The sequence below is a fragment of the Teleopsis dalmanni genome, chromosome 2 (genome assembly GCF_002237135.1).
Source record: "Teleopsis dalmanni isolate 2A chromosome 2, ASM223713v2, whole genome shotgun sequence".
In the NCBI taxonomy this organism is placed as follows: domain Eukaryota; kingdom Metazoa; phylum Arthropoda; class Insecta; order Diptera; family Diopsidae; genus Teleopsis; species Teleopsis dalmanni.
Genome location: NC_051847.1, coordinates 119,872,063 through 119,877,913, shown reverse-complemented (window position 1 = coordinate 119,877,913; position 5,851 = coordinate 119,872,063).

The window sequence follows — 5,851 nt, the reverse complement described above, 5'->3', positions numbered from 1 at the left end:
GTATTATTTTTGTATGATTTGATGGATGTGCGTAACTTTTTAGTTGCTCGGTTTAGTTGCGATTTAATTAACGGACATCTTGTTGCTTGCCAACGTTTTCGCAATTTTCGCTTCTCCGTAATCTTTTTTGTGATGAAGGGTGGGTATTTTTTACCATGTAAAGTTTGGAGTTTTGGTGTTGGTGTACTGTTCCACGCTGCCATCTGTAATTGCTGAGTGAAATGAAGTACTGCGTCATCTAGTTGCTCGCTGTTAACAATATGATCAAACTTGTGCAAATGTACAAGCTGAAGCTGAAAATATTTCCAGTCGGTAAATTTATTTGCTAACTTGAGTGTGTTCTGGTTTATTGTTGGATTTTGTGAAACTATCAGCAGCACTGGTGAGTGGTCAGAGCTAAAGTCGAAGCCTTCTGAGATGGTTAGGTGAGATGCTGGAATATTTTTGTAGACAAAGAAGTCTATTAGGTCTGGAACTTTGCTAGTATCCGACGGCCAGTACGTTGGTTTACCTGTTGAAATTGAATTACAAGCTGCGAGTTGCATGGCTTTGTACATTTCTCTTCCTTTGGTTGTATTAAGTCTTGAGCCCCAAAACGTATTTTGTGCATTGAAGTCTCCTCCAATTATAAAGCGGCCTTGAAACCGGTTAAAGAGAGATAAGTAGTCTGCACACTTCAACTGATGCCTGGGAGGACTATATAATGCAGTTACGACCAGCGGCTGATTAAAGGTTTCCACGGAAACAGAAGTAGCTTGAAATTCGATTGTGCTATATTGTTCTAGTAAGTGATGTTTTATCGAGTTTCTAATTATGACAGCGCTGCCACCCCTAGCGCAATTATCAGGATGTATGGTATGGTATAGAATATAGTTTTTAAACGTTATGTGCGATTGCTTAGTAAAATGAGTTTCAGCGATTAAACCGATATCAATGTTTTCGCTATTTAATACGACTTCGAGTTCATTTTTATGTTTTGTTAAGCCATTCGCATTCCATAAGAATAGTTTCAAACGATTAGTCATAATCTAAAAATTTCATATTGTGCTCTAGCACGCTTAGACGTTGTTCGAGCGTTTTAAATACCTCTTCTTGTAGATTAAGTTTTGTTAAGATAATTGACAACGCGTTGTTGCTTTGTGACTCAGTACTTTGAATGGGTCCTTTACAGTTTGGGCGTAAGTGACTGTTCTAACACTAGTAGGTCCAGTAATTTTGGATTTACTTTTTGTTACAGCAACTTGATTATTTTCGTCAGCCTTAGTTTTGTCAGCTTTGTTTTTTAATTTTATTTTTTGTAATTCTTTAGCGACTATACAACCACGATAGTTCGCTGGATGCGGTTCGCCACAGTTGCAGCATTTAGGTTTATCGGACACTGTCTTTTGGCACTCCGAAGTTAAATGTTTGCCGGCGCATTTAACACAACGTGGAGGTTTTCCACAGAAATTTTTTGTGTGACCGAACGATTGACATTTTTTACATTGAGGAATTAAGTTTGACGGTTTGATGGGTTCAATCTTTACAATTGTGTTAAGAATACTTTTTATCTCATAGATTTTCTTCACATCTTCGGTTGAGTCAAATGACAAAAGGAACATATCAAGCGGTTCTTTAGTCTTCCATTTGAGTTTGTTTATCGCACCGATCACAAATAACTATTAATTTGACTACACGATAATGTAAAATTTTTTTCATATCCTTGATATGATATAATGAAGAAAAATATTGACTACATCTAATCAATAAGTATAAACTTGATGAGGTGAGCTAAATATATATTTCGTAATTATTTTTAGACAGTTTATATATCAATTTCCAGCATCGGTAAAAGACTATTGATAAAGCTCATACACAGTACTATATATCAAAAAGAGTCAAAAACTATTTCGATACTATAAAAAAGTAATAGATATAGGTGTTTCAGTTTTTGTTGATAAACTATGTGATGAAAAACAAATTAATTAACTTTGACAGTTATTAAAATTATTTAGTTTAAATCGACACGAAATCGACATTAAGATCATGAAATACTACAAAATCAAAAGATCTATATTACAAACTGTTTTAAGTTGAATAAATAGGTCTTATGAGTCATAATCCTCTATAACATTAGCATTATTAGTTTTATTGTTGAGCAGCAAAAAGCTCAACATAAAGAATAGAGTTAGCATATTTAAGCAAATTATTAAACCAGGACTACTCTATGGCAGTATAGCGTTTTGCCAAGCACCAAGCTCAACTTTAAAAATTCTTCAAGGAGGGCTGGTTAACGCCCCATGGTATGTAAGAGGAGCCGATATCCACAGAGATCTGAGAGTGGATTCAGTTGAAAAATACATTAAAGATCGTGCTCTGAAACTGTTCAATACAATTGACGGTCACAATAATCCAACACTCAGTATCCTAAAAATATAGCGAAATTTGATAAACACAGGCAGTAACAAAGACATCAGAACCATCATATTATAAAGCCCCGTAAAGCCCCGTAAAGCCCCGTAAAGCCCCGCATTTAGTGTGACTTAAAACTGTCCACAGATAAAATAGAGTAAAGGTGCTGATTCACCAACTCAGACATCTGAATATCAATATCAATATCAATAATTGTAGTTCAACACATTTTCAATTCTAGCGAAGTATTAACTCAAAAAGAACGAAGCAAACATTTGAAAATAGGAGATATATTAATAGGCTCTACCAATTGAGCCAAAATCATAAATGTTCTATAAGGATATAAGGTTTTTATACAATTTTTGCATAATTTAGTGCTATGAGAAGCACTTTAAAGTTATTTTGAATCACCATTAATATTATATTTTAATGTTTGAAATAATTTTTTTTAATTATTGAATATTTGCCAAATATATTCTACGAGTATAAAGACTTCCCTTTGTAGGTACTTTTCTGAATATAGCGGATTTTTTTTGTTCTATTTATGTATATTTATTTCACAGTATAATAAGTGAATCTTAAATTAAGATATAAATACATATAATCAAAATATCAACTGTGGCACATGTCGTCCGTCGACTTATAGTATAGTATTATAAATAGTTGTATAATAGTGAGTATAATGGTAAACTAATATATACACGTTATAAATAATATATGAGCTATAAAATATATATTAATTATTATTAATTATTATATTCTGATATTAAATAGGATCGGTATGCTATACAATTTTTAACATATTCTGCTACTTTTACCCATTCTACCTCAGAACCGTTTAAAATATTTATAATGTTTTCATAAGATAGAATAGATTTACTTAAGTAAACTAACTGAAACTCTTGTAGAATAGGACAATAGCAATGTACAATATCTTCAGTCTCATTTAAATTACACATATCACAGAGCGCAGATCTATATACATCAAATCTGTTTCCATTTAGCTGTATCGTGCTACTTCTTGCTTTGAGTATCCAGGTTATATTTGTAATATGTGTTACGTCAGCTTATATATTCCTTTTCCAGTGATGGCGTTAAGTCTTTATAAATTCGGTTAGTTTGTTGAGATTTTCTTATATATTTGTATCTCAAATCAGTTTTCAGAAATGTCAATAGCAGTTCATTATTTACCTTCCAAAGTCTTCGCAATGCTGTTTGTTGGTTCCAATTTATACCGTAGTGATCTCCCAGCTCATTTAAAACCTGCACCCAAAAAAAGTTAAAATTAAACAATTTTTTGGTCAATTGATTGGGCAATCTTTCGGCATCATATATAAACATGGTTCTGAAAATGTAATTGAAGTACAATTTTAACGTATATAAATGTCAATCTTCCGCCTTAGTGTCTAACATTAAAATATATGTTGACGTAAATTGTGGCATTCTCAATATTTTCTTTAAGAAATATAGTTGGAGTTTATCCCCCTCTTCCAACAGAGTGCAACCCCCTATTTGAGCACAATATGTTTGTATTGCTCTACTTATTGCTATAAATAGATTCCATTTTGCTTTTATAGGTATGCCGTTCCTACTAAGAAAGTTGTTCCACGTAAGATTTATACTATTTTTAGCTGCAATAGTTCTCCTCTCTACATGCTTCCTAAAGTTCATTGTTGGAGTCAATGTCACGCCTAGATAGCAGTATTCATTCACTATTCTTATTTCTTCTCCACCGAGATACCATTTTTCTTTATTTGCCAATCTACCTCCTTTTCGAAAAACCATAATTGCGGACTTACTTAGATTGACTTCCAAATTCCAACTGTGGCAGTATGCTTCCAACTTATAAATAATTTTTTGCAGCTTCGTTATATAGTCAGCCAGTGTGACAATGTCGTCGGCATATATTAAAGTTCGAATATTTCGTTCTTCTATCTGTATGCCTTCTTCCAAAAAATCATGTAAATCATTGAGATAAAAAAACAAGTATGGTGATAATATAGAACCTTGTTCCAATCTACTTATATAGCGTAATTCAAACAACCTCAAACAGATTGTCAATCTGTTTATTAAAATTAAATTTTTTAACGTAATATTTGGTAAATTCTTACCCATAATGGTAACAAATTACTAATATAATATTGCAAAGTGCATGGGGAGTAGTGTACCATAACTCGTTCAGTTTTACTTAAGCTTAAATAGATTTGTTAGTTAATTTCCTAAAAAAAAACACAAACATTTTCAAATAGGTCATATATTGATATGCTCTCTCAACAGGGCCAAAATCAAAAATGTTCTATAAGGATATAAAGTTTTCATACACTTTACACATAATTTAGTGCTATGAAAAGCACTTTAAAGTTATTTTCAATCACTATTAATATTATATATTAATGTTTAAAATAATTATAATTATTAGATATGTGCCATATATATTCTTCTGAATATAACGGAACTCAAACAACCTCAAACAGATTATCAATCTGTTTATTAAAATTATATTTTTTAACGTAATGTTTGGTAAATTCTTACCCATAACTATAATATTTCACTATATGTGCTTAGGAATATAAGATACAGAATGCTGCTCAAAACAGACACTCGAATAACTATTATTCACTCTTTACTGGTGAATATTCTATAAAAAACGTATGATTCTACCGAAAGAGGGCTACATGTTTTGTTGTAAGAAAAAATAATGATTGACAAAAACAAGTTGTTAATGGCTATTATTATTATTGATTCTAGAAGTGTAGTTGTAACGCAGACATCCGGATCATATGGTTGAACGCTGACATATTTTGAGAAAAATTTCATGTTAATTTTCTTTTAGGACAATTTAACTACAGTTTCAACTTTATTAACTGGTCAATGGTAAACGTTTGTATTAAATGTGTGTGTCGAAATTTGCCAATATATATATATATTAGGGTGGCCGTTATTTACGAATGTGTTCAAATTCTATATGCCACCCCCCAAATTTATTCGAATACTCAAAAAACTACTAAATGTAAAGTTTTAGACTAATCGGATAATGTTTAGAGGTCGCTCATCGTCCTTAAACTTCGGAAAAATGCCATTTTTTTACTTTTTTCAAATTTCTTCGCTCCCATCTCGCGTATTTTTCACCTTTGACTATTTGTTCCAAATTAATATTATTCTTTAACATATTAGCTTTCAAATAAGGTAAAAATCAATCAATTTCGTTCACAATTAACTAAATTATTACTAAAATAAGAAATCATAGTCGACGTTTATTGAAGCTTTCAAGAGCAGCATAAATATGGGAGTAAATACGAGTACGTATGAGCGAAAGCACAGTTTCTTGGACACAAAATGGTACAATATAATATTTGAAGACAATCAAATACTTCCTCACTATATATAATTGTCCACACTTGATTTGAATAATATGCTCAAAATAGATTAATAAATATAATAAAAGGAAAGGAGTCCTTAA